The 22,847-nt window shown below is 35.5% G+C and overlaps 1 protein-coding gene and 1 pseudogene across 8 annotated transcripts in view; both read left to right on the forward strand.

Moving 5' to 3' along the window:
- Positions 1 to 22,847, forward strand: part of Nepl16 (Neprilysin-like 16) — a 2,088,045-nt gene that overhangs the window by 1,500,573 nt on the left and 564,625 nt on the right. The window lies entirely within an intron of this gene.
- On the forward strand, positions 12,443 to 13,386 carry LOC137238758 (uncharacterized; annotated as a pseudogene).

Below are 22,847 nucleotides of genomic sequence, written 5' to 3' on the forward strand. Positions count from 1 at the left end.
CATTTTCATTTGCTGGTGAAACCTTTCGCCATGCGCGTCACTTTCGTCGCCAAAAGACATATCGTTAGCTTAATGTGAAAATGTGCTAAGTCACTTTTTTTGAAAAATTGTATTTTAATGCAGTTTTAAAACTGAATTCAAAATGCATCGGTAAAAAAAAATAGTTAAATTTTTCATTTTTACGTGCTGTGGGCAATGATGTGTAAATGTGCTAAGTCGTCAGCTGTTGAAAAAAATGTGCTAAGTCAACCTGTCAATAATATCAATCTGAATTACAAGTCATTTCTTTGTGCGCGCATTTTATTTATTTAGTTAATTTATTCAGTCTAAAAGTACATGATTTGTTATTGTTTTGTATTAACGATAAAGACACTCCCCGAAAGCCTTGATTTATATGATCACATTATACCTTCTAGGCCATCCAGCCCTGCCCACCCCCTAATTCCATGAGGAACTTGGGGTCGCCAGAGCCGCGGCTGTCAACGAAGCAGGATTCGGCACGAATAGGTGAGTTGACAATTGGGTTGGAGAAGCTATATATTGTGCTGGAAACCCCTTGAGAGGGTTGCGAACACAACCCCTTGAAATTGGATTTACCCAATTGAGACATGCCTTTGGTGTATGATAAATGCTTTGCGCTGACTACTTGTCGATAACTATACGCTTTCTTACAGACTAGTTAAAAAAAGAAAACAATTCAAGCTTAAACTTATATAATCTGTTATTAAGATTAATAACACTACTGAATGGAGTTGCTAGGTGTATAGTCCTAGTTATAGGTTCATTCATAGCATAATTCGTTTTATGAGTTATTTCGATAAACAATCTATTATGCCGAAGATCACGCAGTGGAATATATGGAATGAACAAAGTAGATAAATCAGAGCAATTCGTGCTAAAGTTTATTACATTATAGGCAAGCATGAGTGAGATAAAAGTTCTTCTATCATGCAAAGCCTGAAGACCAAACAACTTGTGACTGCTGGTATATGATGAGAGGCCGTCTGGCCAGTGAAGCATACGTAAAGCAATTTTGTAAAAATTTTTGGAACTTTCTCAATTTTATAGGAGTTAGATTAATAGAAAGGATTCCATATTATTGAGCAATATTCAACACCACTTCTGACCAAGGATTGATAAAGTGCCTTCAACGTCATAGGGTCCTTAAAGTCACTGGTGTTACGTCTACTGAACCCAACCATTGCAACAAATTTTGCAACAACAAAATCAATGTGACTATAAAAAGAGAGTTTGGAGTCAAAAATTACACCCAAGTCTTTACTCTTTTGACAACGATTAAGACATTTAGCATTTAGTTTGTAAATAAAGGTTGTGGCAGTTGTCTTTATGGAATAAGACACAACAAAACATTTGTTTGAATTTAAATATAAATTATTGTCTGCGCACCATCCGGCAAAATAGTCCAGATAAAAACCGTTAGAAAGAAAATAAATAAATAAATGTAAGGCGCTATAACCTCCGAAGAGATTTTAGGCCGAGCTTATCTGCCAATTTACGTCGTGCTCCTTTTTTTTAATTTTTCTTACAAATTGGCGGGACGGGACTTACTTGTTTTATGCCGACTTCGAACGGCATCTGCGAGGCAGATGAGTTTTCACTGAGCGCTTTTCATGGCAGAAAAACACCCGCAGCGCTTGCCAAACACAGCCGAGGGGCAACCCCGCTTAGAAAAATTTTCTTCTAATTGAAAAACCTTATTTCTAAAATTTTTGATGTTGCTTTGCCCGGGGTTTGAACCCAGGGCATCCCGTGTGGTGGGCGGACCACGCTACAATCACACCACGGTGGCCGCAAATAGCGAGTTTTAATAAACTGTAACGGGTGTGCGTTTAGTGAACTCTAGCGAAAAATAAGGACGATATTCTTGCGAGTAAATAATTTGCATAATACGATCAACTGCGGTATCAATTTTTAATTGAAAGTGCTATTATAAAGTAACATGGATTTAATTCAGCGGGCTACTTGTCGGGGTCAGCTTACAAAGCTTATTAATCAAGCTACTGATTACTTGGAAACACAGACTTTTCCGAATAGAGTGAAAAGCAAAACTTGCTGGAAAACATAGGGACGATCTTGCACAGGTTAAAAAATGCGCATGATAATTAAAAAAAGGCTGACCTAGCCGTAAGGAAACTAATAAAGTAGGAGGATGTGGAGAAGGAATGCGAAGTTGTGCTAGATTAGGACGACAACGCAATTACAATTATCGCGAGGCTGGAAGCTTTGAAAAATGGTTGCCCTTCTGAGAACAATTCAAGCCAACAATGCATGATAACCCCCTTCTCTCATCGGCGGCAAAGTTCAACTTTTTGAGGCAAGCATTAATTGACTGGGCAGCATCAACGATCATGGCTTCACTCCTACAGAAGAATGTTACTCTGAAGCCATAGCACTACTATAAGAAGAATTTGGAAATACCGAAAAAATTATCGAGAAATATGTACACAAACTTCTTAATTTAGAGCCAGTACAAAGTACCAGCGATGTGCAAGGTTTACGGCTATTGTACGATCAGGTGATGTCAACCACGCGAACATTGTCCGCGTTGAAGGTCACTTCAACTCAATATGCGATCACCGTAAAATCCGTTATTATCAAGTGCTTACCTAAGTAAATGCGAGTACGATTTTTTCGATTGAAACAAAAGCAACAGCATCTTCCACCTTAAATAGCACAATGAAGGAAATAGATGATGACCAGCTTAAAGCGATTCTTCAATATATGAAAAAGAGAGAGCGAAGCGTTAGAGAAGGCACAGTAATCAGAAATACCAAAAAAAAGCGGCAATAAAAGTACCAACAAAGTCAAGCCCGGTACAGCCACCGGCTTAGTTTCTATAGCCGCGAGCGAGAAATGTATATTTGGTAATAAAGAAAATCATAATGCACAAAACTGTAAAAGCGTGATTAGCGTAGCAGAAAAGAAGAAGGTATTGCAAAGGGAGGGACGATGTTTTCACTGTACCAAGAAAAGCCACACATCAAAATTTTGCAAAGCATATTGGGTCAAGTGTAAAAAATGCTCAGAAGACACTTAACAACAACGTGTGAACGACGTGAAAAAGGGTTTGAAGGCGAGCAGAGAAATCAGCACCAAAGCGCATCCGAAGCAGCTGGAAAAGAAGGGAGCGAAAGCAACAACAAGGCGGCTGCATTAAGCACACTAGCACGAGATGGGCATTCGAAGTATTTACTTCAAAACAGCGAGAGCTATCATTAGTAGCGAGAACAATACAAAAAAGTGTTATCAAGAATAGTGATGGACAATGGCAGTCAACGAATATTTGTGCATGAGCAGGTTGCAAAAATGCTAAAACTGAAACCGTGTGGTGTTGAAGAAATAACAATAATTGGCTTTGGTGATAATAAAAACAAATCACCCAAAAAACATGAGTGCGTGCAAATTCTACTGCAAAGTCAATTTAATGAGAAAACAATTTCGATTTAGTGTCAGTGGCTGACGAAATAAACGAAATAAAAAGCAAAACATGTAAGCAAATAAAATATGAGCTTGCTGATGCTAATAGAAGCAGCGAACGACTATTGCAAGGCACTAATTTGTTAATCGGGCAAGGTTATTATTGGAGGTTTAATACTTCGTGGTAATTTGTTCACGATAAAAACATTTTTCGGGTGGACATTGCAAGGCGAAATTGATCGGGATAAAAGCGGACAAATAGCGCTGATATTGAGTGAAAATAAACAAACGATGAAGAATGTTAGAAATAGCATAAAAGAAAAGAAACAAAGTGAGTTATTAATTGAAAATAATGAAACTTTAGAACAAAGAGGGCATACTAAAGCCAGCAAACCTATAGAATTTGATATAAAAAAGTTTTGGAATCTTGATTCAGTAGGTATCGTAAACGACAATTAATCCACAGAAATTTTGGTAGCACTAGACCAGAAAGCGGACGGTAGGTACTACGTAAAATTACGTGATAATTTCCAAATAGCTTTGGGCCGATTACAGTCCTTGACAACCAAACTTCTAAAAAATCAAGGAAAAGTTGAAGAATATGAGCAAGAAGTGTGGAGCCACATCGAAAACTAAATTGCCGAAGTTGTGCTTAACATTAAGTCTCTCCAACCGACTTATTACATTCCGCATAAACCTGTTTATAAAGAAAATAATAGCACAACAAAAGTTGGAATTGTTTTCGGTGCCTCTTCGAGCGAATCATACATCGTTGAATGATCATCTAAGCTAAGGATCTAATATGGTTGCCGATTTATTCACCATGGTACTACGGGTTAGACAAAATCGTATCGATATTGTGAGCGATACTGAGAAAGCGTTCCTTCAGATTTTACTGGACGAATCGGTCAGAGATACTCATCATTTTTTATGGTACAAGTCATGTCCAAGCACAGATCAACATAAACCAGAATTAGCAATCTCTCGTATGACTAGGTTTACGTTTGGCGTTTCATCCAGCCTTTCCTATTAACTAGCACTATACGTGGTCATTTGAATGAAAGTTTAAAATATAATGTCGAGACGTGTGAAAAGCTTAAAACCTCCTTTTACGTCGACGATATAATATTAAGTGAACCAACTCAAGAAGCAGCAATTTATGTTGCTAAACAAGCTCAAACAGTAGTGGAGGCTGCCAAATTTAATTTGAGGAAATGGAACTCTAACTATAGCGAGGTAAGGCGAGAGTTCTCATCGGACGAAATAGGCATGGCTGAGCAGAAAGTTCTTGGGTTGACTTGGTGCACGATAGATGACAAAATTTCCGTAGATTTAAAATCGTGTAACGATTACATTCAAACATTACGGGCTACGAAACGCAACATTTTAAAGGCGATGGCTAAAATTTACGACCTGTTAGGGCTATTGGGCCCATTCACAGTCAGAATAAAAATATTATTGCAAGAAGTTTGACGGCAAAAGAAAGAGTGGGATATCATAATGGACGGAGAAACTCAGAGTTCGTTCTCACAGTGGCAAGAGGATCTTTCAATACTAGAAACCTTTTGCGTTGATCGGTGTCTGTCATCAGGTAGTGATTCGATTTTGCAGTTGGACGTCTTTGCTGATGCGAGACCAAAAGCATATGGAGCAGTAGCATATAGTTGACAAAGAAAACCAACTGGAAGGATTCTTACTAATATCGTATGCTCAAAAAATCGAGTAAGTCCAATTGCCGAAAGTAATGATAAAGCTGAGTTAACGATACCGAATCTGGAATTGACAGCAGCTGATGGCATCTAGGTTAAAAAAAAAAACGCTGGTAAAAAGCTTGTGTATTGAAATATCTTCAGTTTTTCTGTGGACGGATTCAAGTATTGCGTTAAACCGTATGTTAAGGCAAGAGTAGCAGAAATTAACAAAATATCGAATATATATGATTGGCATCATTGTTGCGGCAAGCTTAATCCAGCTGATTTGTTAACCAGAGGTATATAGACAAAATTTCTCCTTGAATACGAGTTGTGGAAGTTCGGGTCAAACTGGCTTCGAGAAAATGAATAATACTGGCCAACTAAAATCGAAATTCTTAGACCATCGATTTTGAATACTGCTAATCACATAGAGCGAAAAATATGTTACCTGTAACAATTATTACTATGGAAAATTATAGCAGTCTCAAAGGCTTTTAAGAGTGACAGCATACGTATTTCGGTTTGTAGAACGTTCTTCCAACAATTAAAAAATCGAAAGCTTATAAAAACCACTAGCGTGGGAGAAATAACATTCCAAGAACTACAGAAGGCCGAAAGGTATTGCATCCAATACACGCAGCGAAATTTTTACAGCGAGGAGTACGAATTATTAGCGAGCGGGTAACAAGTTAATTACGCATCAAAAATATCCCCGCTGAACCCATATCTAACAGATGGTGTAATGCGGTTAAATTGTCAATTTCCTAAAAAGGACCAAAGCATATCGAAACGAGATCCAATAATTTTGCAAAAGAGGTCATAATTAAGCTTGCTTCTGATAATAGAAGCTCATCAATCAACTTTCCATGGCGGTGTAAATACCGTGCTGGCACAACTTCGAAATCGGTTCTGGATCATTCAGGCGAGACATGTAATTAAATCAGTCCTACGCAAGCGTGTGGTCTGTCGGCGTCTTCATGGCAAGAGTGGTTCTGACCCATGGACAGTACTACCAACAAAACGAATAATGACTACTAGGCCTTTCGGAAGAACTAGGGTAGATTTCGCTGGGCCGTTGTATGTTAAGGTCAATGGTGACCAAGGAGATAAGGTATTCATTATGTTGTTTACATGTGTAGCAATACGAGCTATACACCTAGAACTAGAACCTGATATGACCACGAAGAGCTGCATGGAAGCAATCAGACGATTGTCGAGAAGAGGTCTACCTACTACGATTTTCTCAGATAATGCAAAGACTTTCAAGCATGCTGACTTTGAGCTTCGAAAGTTTGAAATTTTACTTAAAAGTGACGAAATGCATCGTTTGGCAGAACATAAGGGCATAGAATGGCAATTTATACCTGAGAGAGCAGCTTGGTGGGGTAGTTTCTGGGAACACTTAGTAAGAAGCGTCAAATGTGCACTTAAAGCGGCTATTGGCAAGGCCAGACTCTCAGCAAACGAATTAGCTACGTTGTTGACGGAAATCGAAAGCTTCATCAACTCAAGACCATTAACCTACATTACCAATGATCACAACGATCTGGATTCGTTGATTACAGGCCATTTTTTTAATAATTTAAATTGTTTTTTATTCTCCACAGAGTTACCAGTAACACAGGCGTCGTTAACGCAGTCTTGGTATTTGCAGCAGTCATTGCTTAAACGTTATTTAAAGCGATGGCATAGGGATTATCTTAATCAGCTTCGATCTATTCACCATTGCAAGAATGGACCAAGTCGTAGCATTACTGAAGGCGACATAGTGTTCGTGTATGATGAGCTGAAACCAAGTGGAAAGTTGGTATCATCAAAACCACTTACAAGGGCAGAGATGGTCGCATAAGAGCGTGTGATGTGGAGCTGGCAAACAAGCAAATTTTCAAACGGTCGGTGCAGCACTTGTATCCGATCGATATTGCAACAATTTTCCCCGGGCTCAGGATGTAGAAAATCATAAAGAATGAGATTTGTGATTAACGCTAACACAAATGCATTTCATTTACATTTATTTTTACCCTCACCACAAATTAAATATTGCTTTACTAAGCAAACATAGTTGTAATTGGTTTTAAGAGTTCAGTTCACTATTAAATGCCATTATAACCGCATCTGTGGTATTTTATTCCGATCCGGGCTAGTAATTTTTACACAATCCAGAAAATGAAATCAAAAATTTAAACAATTAGTCGCCAGACATCGTCACCAACTTTAATTGTATTACGCTTTGTTCCAAAATTTTTCTGAATAGTATATTCTAGCTACTAAAAAAATGAATTATCAATATAAATGTAGGGTTGAACATGTGCTTTAATATCGTCAGTCCGGTAGATGTACGTTTTTAGTTATGGTCTTTTATTTTTTGATTACAAATAGTTGCTAGCTTTGCGTACTAGACGGTTCTGGCATATTAGCAAAATAACCATTGTATGGTGTATTGAGATAGGTCGACTAATCCCTTTATTGCTGTTTTCGCAATGGTAATTGACGCGAACTTAGCTTATAATTCAATCAATCAATCAACCAACAGCTTATAATTCGTGCTTATCATTAATATCTATGATATCTGATAGATCATACATTGCTTGAATGATGTCTTATATTTCTGATCCCTTTTTATCGCCTTCCAAACTCAATCCAAAGATATCAGAATCATTAAAAAGTCCCAAAAGTACATGGGCATCTAATGAGTAACCACTACTGCGTAAAAAATCTTTGAGTAACTCCAGTTCATCTTGCACATTATCCAAATGATTATTACACTTTTCTATTTAGATAAAGATATGTTTATTCCGTTTTGAGTATTTTTTCCTGTTGTGAGGACTATAACATAGCAGTTATTGATGATATACAAATTGGTGTTAGGAAGACGGCATTGCGCTTTGGTGAGAATATGAAAATATAGTTATCAGGCTATGCAGCATCTATGCTAACTGGTTTGACTTTGGCTCTATTGGGAACTGATCAGACAATAGCATATTATACAGCAGTTGGTGTGGTAGGCGCGCATTTGACGCAGCAGATATAGTCACTTAACATTAATGATCCTAATAATCATCAAGTTGGTTTGATTATGTTTCTTGGTATTGTTTTGGTACGCTTCTTTAATCAAAAGAGAAATAAAATGATTTAAAAAAATTTTTAAGTTAAACAGTTTTATTGAAAACAATACTTACATTAAGTAATAATAATACTAAAAGCTGGAAAACAATTAGGTAGGCTCTAGGTACTAGTCATCACACTCCTAATCAATATGGCGTTGATCAGATACTTAAATAAAAGCGTTGGTCGCGTGAAATTTCTAAAAATGCGAGGCGTAGCGTAAGCTGATTAAGGTTCAGTTTGTCTTACTTATGACTATCAATAGAAATTTGAAGCGGCCAACGCTTTTATTTAATTATCTGATCATCGCCCTAGATTGATGAGGAGTGTGATGACTAGTACCTAGGACCTACCTAATTATTTTCTAGCTTTTAGTATTATTATTACTTAATGTAAGTATTGTTTTCAATAAAAACGTTTAACTAAAATTTTTTTTGATTATTTTGTTTTTAAGTTCTTAGTCTTTATTTAATTGCCTATTATTTCTCATTCTATTTAGTTCATTTAGTGACTCATTATTACAAAGATTCTTTCCTGACAATTTGTTACAATTTAAGTCCTCAATACATAATCCTTCCAAAGGCTTTACTCGACTCAGCGTCACGTATGCTTGTCCCTCCTCGACCTCCAAAGTATTTTGATGTCACTTCTACCGGACTGTATATAATAGTTGTTCCAAATATGAGCCAAATCGGACCAAAAATACGAGTATTTTTAATATCTTTATCCTTGGCTGGATTTTTTTCATAAAGATTTCTATTTCTGTATGTAATATGTGTTCCAAATATGAGACAAATCGGATGAAAAATAAAATTTTTTTGAATATCCCGATCCTTGCGCCACCTTGCGGCGAGTTTTTTGATATGTCGCTTTCTATGTATGTAATATGTGGTAAAAATAAGAGCCTAATCGGAGCCCAAATAGGATATTTTTGAATATCTCGATACCTGCTTCTCCTACCGGAGTTTTTTTCTTATTATTGCATTGTCTTCGGGTTCTGAACTATATTCTAAGTTTCAAGCTTGTTGCTTATCGGGAAGTTACTTAAGTTTCAATTACAAAATTCTGTTCGCTACATCGCTCTACAGAGTCAAGCTAAATAAAACCGTTTAATAACAAGTAAGGAAGGCTAAGTTCGATAAACATTACATACTCAGCTGAGAGTTTTGGAGACAAAATAAGGGAAAATCACCATTTAGCAAAATTAACCTAGGGTAACCCAGGAATGTGTTTGTATGAAATGGGTTTGAAATGGAAGGTATTTAAGAGTATTTTAAAAGGGAGTGGGCCATAGTTCTATAGGTGGACGCCATTTCACCATAAAGTGGACCAGAGGTGACACTAGAATGTGTTTGTACGATATGGGTATCAAATGAAAGGTGTTAATGAGTATTTTAAAAGGGAGTGCGCCTCAGTGCTATAGGTGAACGCCTTCTCGAGATGTCGCCATAAAGGCCGACCAGGGGTGACTCTAGAATATGTTTGTATGATATGGGTATCAAATGAAAGGTGTTAATGAGTATTTTAAAAGGGAGTGGGCTTAGTTCTATCGCCTTTTTGAGACATCGCCATATGGGTGGACCAGGGGTGACTCTAGAATGTGTTTGTACGATAAAGGTATTAATGAGGGTTTTAAAAGAGAGTGGCCCTTAGTTGTACATGTGAAGGCGTTTTCGAGATATCTACCAAAATGTGGACCAGGGTGACCCAGAACATCATCTGTCGGGTACCGCTAATTTATTTATATATGTAATATCAGGAACAGTATTCCTGCCAAAATTTGAAGGGTGTTTGATTTCGCCCTGCAGAACTTTTGACATTTTCTCCTACTTAATATGGTAGGTGTCACACCCATTTGACAAAGTTTTTTCTGAAGTTATATTTTGCGTCAATAAACCAATCCAATTACCATGTTTCATCTCTTTTTTAATATTTGGTATAGAATTATGGTATTTTTTTCATTTTTTGTAATTTATGATAACGAAAAAGTGGGCGTGGTCATAGTCGGATTTCGGCCATTTTTTATACCAAGATAAAGTGAGTTCAGATAAGTACGTGAGCTAAGTTTAGTAAAGATATGTCGATTTTTGCTCAAGTTAACGTGTTAACGGCCGAACGGAAGGACAGACGGACGACTGTGTATAAAAACTGGGCGTGGCTTCAACCGATTTCACTCATTTCACGTTAATGTCATAAAACCTATGCCCCTACGAAATTTCAAAAGGATTGGTAAATTTTTGTTCGATTTATGGCATTAAAAGTATTCCAGACGAATTAAATGAAAAAGGGCGGAGCCACGCCCGTTTTGAAATTTTCTTTTAGTTTTGTATTTGTTGCACCATATCATTACTGGAGTTGAATGTTGACATAATTTACTTATATACTGTAAAGATATTAAATTTTTTGTTATAATTTGACTTTAAAAATATGTTTTTTTAAAGTGGGCGTGTTCGTAATCCGATTTTTCTAATTTTTCCTTAGCACACATATAGTAATAGGGGTAACGTTCCTGCCAAATTTCATCATGATATCTCCAACGGCTGCCAAATAAGAGCTTGCAAAACTTTGAAATTACCTTCTTTGGGCGGTGCCACGCCTTTTGTCCAAAAATTTACAAATTTTCTATTCTGTGTCATAAGGTCAACCCACCTACCAAGTTTCATCGCTTTATCCGTATTTGGTAATGAATTATCGCACTTTTTCGGTTTTTCGATATCGAAAAAGTTACCGTGGTTACGGTCCGATTTCGTTCATTTTAAATAGCGATCTGTGATGGGTGCCGAGGAACCTACATACCAAATTTTATCAAGATACCTCAAAATTTACTAAAGTTATCGTGTTTACAGACGGACGGACATGGTTAAATGAATTTCTTTTTTCGCCCAGATCATTTTGATATATAGAATTCTATATCTATCTCGATTTGTTTATGACGTTACGGATTACCGTTATGCGAACAAAGTTAATATACTCTGTGAGCTCTGCTCATCTGAGTATAAAAAGAAAACAATATTGCCGTTGTCAGCACGAACAATGCGTTGACATAAACAGAGGCTTCGAGTAAGTTAACGCCGTTAGTATAAACATGCATACATACATACATACATACTACACACACATAATTATTGTTTGTAAACAAAAATATCAATAAGCAATTATATATACATACATACATACTACACACACATAATTATTGTTTGTAAACAAAGATTTCTGTAAGCAATAAAATACTCTTTGTTTTAAAATATCTATAAGCAATAGCATATCAGTTGTTTGTCTCATAAGTAACAATAGCCATAAGATAACACTACACTAAACACTTAAATAGTTTTAAGAACTTTATCTATACAAAAAACAATAGTGAATCCAAATAGCTATCTACAGTCGTAGGTAAACATTAAACAATTAACAAGGGGATAATTCCCTGCGATAAGAACCGACGTATCTCAGTAGTATAAATATAACTAAGATTCATGTAAACAAGCAGTCTAAAGAATATCAATAAAGAGCACGCACTTCGGCGTAGTGAAAATTATATTTTTTTACTCATATCGTATACTCGATATTAACTGGGGGCTCAACCGTTTTTAAGCCATTTTTACAATTAAACGTGAAAATTATAAAAAAACTTATTCCACGGGAAATCAGGTTTCCAGCACTACCATTTGAAAAAAGTGCATAAATAATTAATAAAAAGAAAAAAAATCGAAAAACTTCGAACAAAGTGAAACAGTCAAGTTCAAGTAACGGAAAGTGAAGTTATAAAAAGTAGACTCCTTACGACTAGGGATACAACATTAAACTGGAATCGCGAAAAAAGCGACAATACATCTTTGATTCAACACGTTTATCATAGGACGCAGAAATGACCGCACAGGAGATAGCAAACCTGAGGGCACATATACTGCCTTGACCACAACCCTGAATGAAACCCAAGAGAGGATGAATTCTCTTGAAACCAATGGAACAGTCATAGTCACAGATAAATACCAAGACTGTACACCCAACATTACTGATGCATCGCAAATTAACTTAGAAATTTTTTAAAATGCTGCCAACATTCACAGGCGACACGAACAATTATAGATCGTGGAGAAAATGTGCCTGGACACACATGGAGAACCCCTGGAAAAGAACCCTGGCGGAGTTCCATAGCGAAGTTAATAAATCGCTTAACCTTGCGCTCACTAAAATCGAAATGGATAGCTCAGGGAATCCCCCAGCCATGAAGGAGTATGTAAACCAGGAAGCTGTAAGAACATTCATTCTTGGCCTGAACAGCATATATACCAGCGGCACCCTCTATAGCCACAATCCAAAGAATTTAGAAACTGCTTATGGTATCGCAAATACGATATACCACGATAATGTGAACTCACAATTCGACGTTCTGCAATATAATAAGCACCGACAATGTAATACATGGCAGTATCAAAACGCAAGCAGAAGGTATCACGAGGAGCCACAAAGATACAGACCTAACGTGCAGGTGCAATATAATCAAACTGCGCTAAGGCAACATCACCAACCAATGGACGTAGATCCATCAAATCACTACAAGAGACCACCACAAAAAAACAGCTATGACCGTCAAATGCAAGGACTACCTCCAAATAATCCATTTCGTGGAGATCCTCAAAAAAGAGAACGAAATCCGTCATCTCACAACAGAAGGTACAACGTGTTAACCAAACACGCGACGAAGAATTACAATAACTTGCACCGGAAGATGACGAATATGAAAAAGGCATTGTTTTTTTTAGGCGTATGTACGATTTGCCGCGTCTGCAACGCCACTGCAGGGATACAGGCAAACTTATTAACATCCTGATCGACACCGGAGCATCAAATAATTATATAAGTGAAAAATACAAAATTGGTAAGCCTATATTAATCAAGTCAGTAACAGTAAAACCCCTTCATGGTTACTCAATAACTAAATGAAAAAAAATAATAACATTATTAGAGCATAATCTCGCATTTTGAAACAGATGCATTAGAAGAATTTAATATGCATCTGGGTGAACAGGGACTTCAAATCAAAGCAGAGATCAATCTTTTCGAGTACAAGCTCAGTTATAAATATAGGGCCAAGAAAGAAAGTGAATCTGTGCAAAAAATTAATTATACGGTTAATAGTGAAAAATAAAGATCAGAAATCGAAGAAATTATGCAAAAAAAACGAAAGTACAAACGAAGTGCTACCATATACTACCACGGTTCAAGCTTCCATTAGAACGAAATCAGAAGACCCTATTTGGACCAAGCAATATCCGTACCCCATATCGGATAATGACTTTATTCACAAAGAAATTAACAAACTTTTAGAAAATGAAATAATTGAACCCAGCAAAAGTCCGTATAACTCTCCCATTTGGACAGTCGCTAAAAAAGGTACCGATGAACAAGGGAAACCTAAGCGCAGAATGGTCGTAGACATTCAGAAGCTAAACGCTAAAACTATCAGAGATAGATACCCCATACCCGATGTAGCTATGACCATACAGAATTTAGGTAATGCAAAAGTATTTACTACTTTAGATTTAGAGTCTGGCTTCCATCAGATCCTTATTAATGAATCTGACAGGGAAAAAACGGACTTTAGTGTAAATGGGGCTAAATATGTATGCTGTTTGGCCTGAAAATGCCCCATTCATTTTTCAAAGATGCGTGGATGATATCCTTAGACCATACATCGGGAAGTATGCGCACGTTTATATAGACGATGTTTCCATTTATTCTTCCTCTCCCGAAGAACATATTGAACATATCCGCATAATATAAACGCCCTTCACCAAGCGAATATGAAGACTTCCAACGAGAAATCTCACTTTTTCCAAGATGCTGTTGAATACTTAAGGCATATAATTAAATACAACAGGATCACAGTTGACCCTACAAAAATACAAACTATTAAAGATTTCCTCATTCCCGCAACACTGAAGGAACTCAGATCCTTCCTAGGTCTCGCTAGTTATTATAGAAAATTTATACAGAATTTTGCAGCCATCGTCAAACCACTCACTACGTTCCTCAGAGGAGAGAACGGTGGCATATCAAAGAATCAAAGCGCAAAAATAAAAATCACCTTAGACGAACTTGCACTAGAAGCACTGAATAAAATAAAAGAGGAACTGCAAGCACAAGTTGAACTCTTCCAACCAAATTTTAACAAACCTTTCGAATTAACCACAGATGCTAGTAATTACGCTATAGGAGCCGTATTATCTCAAAACCGAAAACCCATATCATTTATTTCACGAACACTCAGCGAAACAGAACAGAATTACTCCACGAATAAGAAAGAGCTACTCGCAATTGTATGGTCACTACAGAAATTACGTAATTACTTGTACGGTATAGCAGATTTTACAATTTACACTGACCATCAATCTTTAATCTTCTCTATATCAGAAAAAAACCCCAATACAAAATTAAAAAATGGAAAAATTACATTGAAGAATACGGGGCAAAACTCGTTTACAAACCCGGACATCAGAACGTTGTCGCTGATGAACTTTCTCGCCAGCAAATAAACAACACTGTAAACTCTGATGACTCCCAGCATTCAGCACAAAGTTCCCCAACACAAAAACTCAAACGAGTAAAGCAACCACTAAGCGCATTTAGAAATCAAATTATTGTAAGACAGTCAGATCAGAACCCCATCAAAATATCCTCACAAAACATATTTTCAAACAGCCGACATACAATTTTTTTTAACACCAAAACTGAATTGCTAGATAGACTAAAAAATATAATTAGACCAAAGGTAACTAATGCCCTGCAAATAGACGAGAAAATATTATTTTATGTCGAAAATGACATTATCGACACATTTCCAACCGTGTCGATTGTACTAGCACAAAAATTGGTTGACGACATCACCGAAACCGAACAACAAAAACAAATCATACAAGACACACACAGGCGTGCTCACAGAAACTACAAAAATAACGCACAGGAAATTTCGCTCAAATATTACTGGCCGAAAATACGTGACGCTTGTAAAAAGGAAGTACAGGACTGCGAAATTTGCATCACAAACAAATATGAACGCCAACCAAATAAACAACCAATAGGTTCAGCACCAGTACCGAACAAGGTAGGCGAATACATACACTTGGACTTATTTTTATGAGCAATAATATGTAAATTAGTTCAACCGACAAATATTCAAAATTCTGCTATTTGAGACAAATACCATCAAAGAAGGACACATACAAATACATCGACGAGATACTATCACAAATATACCCTAACGCAAAGTTTGTAATGACTGATAACGAGACTATATTTACATCCTGACATCAAAGAGCGTCTTCAACAAAACCAAGAGAGAGTTTTGCGATACCACAATCGCAATCGCAAACAACTCAGCTACAAAGAAGGAGAGGTAATATACTCAAAGACGCATAGACGCAACAAAATTGTAAAAAAAATACGCGAGACATATATTAAAAAAAGACAGCGGCGAAACAGTAACGACAAGTAAAAGAGTCATAATCCATAAGGACAATATTAGAGTAAAGGCATGTACAGAATAGTGTTCACCTTACTTTTCTCTATCGTACTTTGCGACAATATAATAGATCTGACTAATAAGAAATATGTTCTAGTGGAAACCGACCCTGTTTACATTTATCAAGATACAGCTTTCTTGTATCACATATCTAACCTTTCAAAAATACTAGCGCCATAGGAAAGTATAATGAAATCATCATATAATCTAGAAGACCAACCTGAAACTTTAGTAAACAAAGTCGAAACTCTGAAAAATCAACTAATTCCAAATATTTATAGACCCAAAAGATCACTAAACTTTCTTGGATCCGAGTTAAAGTTCATCACTGGCACACCAGACCACGATGGCTTGTAGAAATAAAAACTTAACTTAATAAGATAATAGAAAATAATAACAAGCAGAGAACAATTAACTCACATTTCGAAAGAATACTCGGAACCCTTGATCCCAAAACAATAACCGAAAACATTGTTATATCAGATGTTTATAATGAACTCCAATCAATAACAAACACTATAAATTTTGCGAAAACTAATAATTTTTATTCTGGCACATTAAAGTTGAAAGATGTGTACGATTTAATAAAGCACGAAAAACTAGATCTTCCCATAATTAATATATTAGAATATGCCGACATTCATATTTGTTACCTACAAGAAGCAATTATAACAATATACAAATATCCTATCCTCGAAACTAAATGTAGCCTATTTAATGTATATCCTTTAGCACATAAGCATGGTAAAATTAATTTAGACCCTAAGATCGCAAAATGTAACAAATATCAAAGAATATCAAAATGTAGAAATTATATGAGTAACTTTATTTGTAAGTCCGAACCCTCTGATAATTGTACTATTAAAATATTAGAAGACAAATCAGCCCAATGTGAAACAATCCATGAACATAATGCTCCACTCCGCATCCTAGAGACTGTATACATTTTTACAGACTACCAACACACTTGGAATAACATGCATATATCAGGCCCTAAATTAATACACTTCAATGAATCTACAACCATCGATAATATCACATATTACAATCATCAACGACAACTCAGAGAAATCATACACAATCAACATAGCGAACAATTTGAAGTACTGCGCATTCTTTCCTCAAACTCAATCTACAAATTCAGCAATATCCAAAAACTCTCAACATTTTTGATACCTATTGAAGAAACCCCATTACGTTTTACGTTCTGTATCATAATGGGTTTCCTTACTTTAACAGTTATCACTTATGGTATGGTACATCTCTGCCGATACTATGAAAATAGAATAACGCTTCACAGACAAAGACAAATTGACGAAATATACGAAATCGAAATGAACCGTCGTCAACAGCAACTCGTAGCACACCATAGCGGGACGCTCCGTTTTAAGAGGGAGGAGAGTTAACGCCATTAATATAACCATACATACATAAATACATACTACACACACATAATTATTGTTTGTAAACAAAAATATCTGTAAGCAATTATACATACATACATACATACTACACACTCATAACTATTGTTTGTAAACAAAAATATCTGTAAGCAATTATACATACATACATACATATTACAAACACATAATTATTGTTTGTAAACAAAGATTTCTGTAAGCAATAAAATACTCTTTGTTTTAAAATACCTATAAGAAATAGCATATCAGCTGTTTGTCTCATAAGTAACAATAACCATAAGATAACACTACACTAAACACTTAAACAGTTTTAAGAACTTTATCTATACAACAAACAATAGTGAACCCAAATAGCTATCTACAGTCGTAGGTAAACATTAAACAATTAACAAGGGTATAATTCCCTGCTATAAGAACCGACGTATCTCAGTAGTATAAATATAATTAAGATTCATGTAAACAAGCAGTCTAAAGAATATCAATAAAGAGCACGCACTTCGGCTTAATGAAAATTATATTTTTATACCTTTCATGAAAATGAAATGGTATATTAATTTCGTCACGAAACCGAAAATTGTAAGTCCTTAAAGGAAAATAGATAGACCCACCATTAAGTATACCGAAATAATCAGGTTGAAGAGCTGAGTTGATTTAGCCATGTCCGTCTGTCCGTCTGTCTGTTTGTATGCAAACTAGTCCCTCAATTTTTGAGATATCTTAATAAAATTTGGTGAGCGGGTGTATTTGGGTGTCCGATTAGACATTTGTCGGAACCGACCGGATCGGACCACTATAGCATATATCCTCCATACAACCGATTTTTCAGAAAAAGAGGATTTTTGTAATATCTTACCCAATTTAACAGATTGAAGCTTCAAACTTCACCATATACTTTCGTATATTGCACATATTGTTGCCTGAAAAAATTGATGAGATCGGTCGTATATATAGTATATATCCCCCACAACCGATTGTTCAGATAAGGAACTTTTCGTAATTACTGCCCCATTTTAAAAGCTAGAGGCTTCAAATTTCAACGAATGCTTAGGTATATAGCATATATTGTTGTCTAAAAAAATCATAAAGATCGGTGGTATATATAGTATATATATGGTGGTATATATAGTATATATATATAGTATATATATATATATATATTTTCGCAAATTTTAGCCCCATTTTAACAGCTAGAAGCTTCAAATTTCACCGAATACTTACGTATATAGCATATATTGTTGTCTGAAAAAATCATAGAGATCGGTTGTATATATAGTATATATCTCATACAACCGATTGTTCAGATAAGAAACTTTTCGCAATTTCTACCCCATTTTAACAGCTATAAGCTTCAAATTTCACCAATTGCTTAAGTATATAGCATATATTGTTGTCTGAAAAAATCATAGAGATCGGTTGTATATATAGTATATATCTCATACAACCGATTGTTCAGATAAGAAACTTTTCGCAATTTCTACCCCATTTTAACAGCTATAAGCTTCAAATTTCACCGATTGCTTACGTATATAGCATATATTGTTGTCTGAAAAAATCATAGAGATCGGTTGTATATATAGTATATATCTCATACAACCGATTGTTCAGATAAGAAACTTTTCGCAATTTCTACCCCATTTTAACAGCTAGAAGCTTCAAATTTCCCCAAATGCTTAAGTATATAGCATATATTGTTGTCTGAAAAAATCATAGAGATCGGTTGTATATATAGTATATATCTCATACAACCGATTGTTCAGATAAGAAACTTTGCGCAATTTCTGCCCTGTTTTAACAGCTAGAAGCTTCAAATTTCACAAAATGCTTACGTATATAGCATATATTGTTGTCTGAAAAAATCATAGAGATCGGTGGTATATATATTATATACTTCATATAAACTCTCATTTTTGCCCCTTTTTTACGACTAGAAGCTTCAAAATTCATCAAATTTCATCAAATAGTTACGTTTACGTCATATATTTTTGAAATACGTGATTCGTAGTCATAGTTTTTACATGCAGACCACAAAAAACGTGAAGCTTTGCATCCTCAAACAGATTACCTACCTATTTTTTATTTTATATTTATCTTAAAAATCGTTTAGATATGTTCAACTTTCACCAAATGCTTACGTGTATACCATATATTGTTGTCTGAAAAAATCATTGAGATCGATGGTATATATAGTATATATCTCATACAACCGATTGTTCAGTTAAGAAACTTTGCGCAATTTCTGCCGCTTTTTAACAGCTAGACACTTCAAATTTCACCATGTGCTTTCGTATATAGCATATATTGTTGTCTGAAAAAATCATAGAGATCGGTGGTATATATATTATATACTTCATATAAACTCTCATTTTTGCCCCTTTTTTACGGCTAGAAGCTTCAAAATTCATCAAATTTCATCAAATAGTTACGTTTACGTCATATATTTTTGAAATACGTGATTCGTAGTCATAGTTTTTACATGCAGACCACAAAAAACGTGAAGCTTTGCATCCTCACACGGATTACCTACCTATTTTTTATTTTATATTTTATTTTATATTTATCTTAAAAATTGTTTAGATATGTTCAAATTTCACTAAATGCTTACGTGTATAGCATATATTGTTGTCTGAAAAAATCATAGAGATCGGTGGTATATATATTATATACCCCATATAAACTAAATTTGTGCCCCCTTTTTACGGCTAGAAGCTTCAAAATTCATCAAATTTCATCAAATAGTTACGTTTACGTCATATATTGTTGAAATACGTGATTCGCAGTCATAGTTTTTACACGCAGACCACAAAAAACCAGAAACTTTGCATCCTCGCACAAAGTACCTACCTGTTTTTTATTTTATATTTATCTTAAAAATCGTTAAGGTATGCAGATCTGTTCACTATATATTTCTTATCTTATACATCCGATTATTCGGAGATTACGAACGGGATAAGATTATTGTTCAGCCCCATTCATGAAAGGTATGAAGTCTTCGGCACAGCCGAAGACAGTCCCGTTCTTACTTGTTTATTTTATATTTATCTTAAAAATCGTTTAGATATGTTCAACTTTCACCAAATGCTTACGTGTATACCATATATTGTTGTCTGAAAAAATCATTGAGATCGATGGTATATATAGTATATATCTCATACAACCGATTGTTCAGTTAAGGAACTTTGCGCAATTTCTGCCGCTTTTTAACAGCTAGACACTTCAAATTTCACCATGTGCTTACGTATATAGCATATATTGTTGTCTGAAAAAATCATAGAGATCGGTGGTATATATATTATATACTTCATATAAACTCTCATTTTTGCCCCTTTTTTACGGCTAGAAGCTTCAAAATTCATCAAATTTCATCAAATAGTTACGTTTACGTCATATATTTTTGAAATACGTGATTCGTAGTCATAGTTTTTACATGCAGACCACAAAAAACGTGAAGCTTTGCATCCTCACACGGATTACCTACCTATTTTTTATTTTATATTTTATTTTATATTTATCTTAAAAATTGTTTAGATATGTTCAAATTTCACTAAATGCTTACGTGTATAGCATATATTGTTGTCTGAAAAAATCATAGAGATCGGTGGTATATATATTATATACCCCATATAAACTCAATTTTTGCCCCCTTTTTACGGCTAGAAGCTTCAAAATTCATCAAATTTCATCAAATAGTTACGTTTACGTCATATATTGTTGAAATACGTGATTCGCAGTCATAGTTTTTACACGCAGACCACAAAAAACCAGAAACTTTGCATCCTCGCACAAAGTACCTACCTGTTTTTTATTTTATATTTATCTTAAAAATCGTTAAGGTATGCAGATCTGTTCACTATATATTTCTTATCTTATACATCCGATTATTCGGAGATAACGAACGGGATAAGATTATTGTTCAGCCCCATTCATGAAAGGTATGAAGTCCCGTTCTTACTTGTTTTTACTCATATCGTATAACCGATATTAACTAGTAGCTTTGTTCATTTACCAACTACGCCGAAGGTGTTAACATACTGAAAATATATATGTATATTAACCGTAGATCTACGGAAAAAAAACTTCATAATTCTACGTTTAGGGTCGTTTTCGACCCGAATATATTTCATGTTGATAAAATGAATTAAATGCAATACATATTTGAAAGTTGATAACTTTTTTTCACACATTTATATTACTATTAATGCATTTGATGCATACAATACGGTTGTGACTTCGTTTACAGAAATTTTTTTTTGCAAATGGCACATATCAATTCGGTTTTGTTTTCTGAACTAGCTTTTTTCAGTCACACAATAGTGACACCGTGCTCGTTTCTTGGGCGGCTCCGGGTACTGTAGTTGCGAGCTACTGGACTGTGGGTCAGCATTATTCATGTCCAGGTCATTCAATCCACTTGGAGTGATTTCTCGTGTACCATGCTTTCGAGAGGTCATGTATGGTTTTGTCAAATCAAGCGCAAGGTCGCGTAAAAATATTTTACATCGACTCTTTTTTTGGAAATCCACCCAATCCTCATTTATACTCATCCATATTATTAAGGCATTTAAGGCCAAAATATCGACTATATTGGAAAACACAGCCATTGGCCAACGATTAGTTTTTATTTTACAGCTGTAAATGGCTAGCATTTTTTCAACGTATCAACGCCGCCTTTAGTTTCGTTGCAGTACTCGATTACTTCCGGCAATTTTTTAGGTAGATTTCCCGTATTGATAGTATGATGCATTGTGCTCTGTACAACAGTGCATTTGTCTTTTCATCCAACATATGAAACTAACGTAGTATTCTGCGTGAAAGCGAAGTTAGATGTATTAACGGGAAGTTTTTTGCTTTACGTTTGTTCTTCCGCATTGTTCCTACCATTGTTAAATTTTTTTCAAAAAGTTTCTGGCCAAGCCCAAATGAACTAAAAAATTGTCAATTGTAACATTGTGACCTTTCAATCCAGTTACAAGGTCCAGTACAACGCGCTGTCCTTGATTCCTCTCCGGCTGATTTCCTGGCAGTTTGCCCAAGTATGGTTGCATGTTCCATACATAGCAAGATTTTGAACATGCTAGCATCCAAAATTTGATGCCATACCTTTCCGGCTTGCTCGGCATATACTGACGAAAGCTGCATCTGCCATGGAATCCTAAAAGCTGTTCATCGATGGTAACACATTCACTGGAATTATAACACAGTGGCAGCAACTCCACCCATTTGTCCCACAAGTTGCGAATTGGCGTAATTGTAATAGTTGTCGGAGTGGTTTCGACGGGAAGTTGGGTCATCAAACCGTATGATTCTTGTAATTTTTTGAAATGTTTCCTTGGACATTATAGATTAAACTATAGGTCTTCCAAAGGTTGGACAAAAAAGGTATTCGACTTTCTCATTCTTTGATCTGAAAATAATAGAAAATAGGGATTAGTACTATGAAGAGGGGAAAAGTAGTTGCGTATTCATTATTTATACGTTTGTAGTGTTGCGTGGAGTTCACCTCACTTCGAACACGCTTAATGTTACAAATATACATACAAACAAACGTTCATATTTAATTGACCCAGATGACCACCATGAGTTCAGCGTAAGCTCGGATCATATTGAAAATATGTAGTTCAATACAAAAATTTGCTGACAAACCATTTTTCATTATTAAGTCATGCACTT

This window comes from Eurosta solidaginis, chromosome 1 (genome assembly GCF_040869045.1).
Source record: "Eurosta solidaginis isolate ZX-2024a chromosome 1, ASM4086904v1, whole genome shotgun sequence".
In the NCBI taxonomy this organism is placed as follows: Eukaryota; Metazoa; Arthropoda; class Insecta; order Diptera; family Tephritidae; genus Eurosta; species Eurosta solidaginis.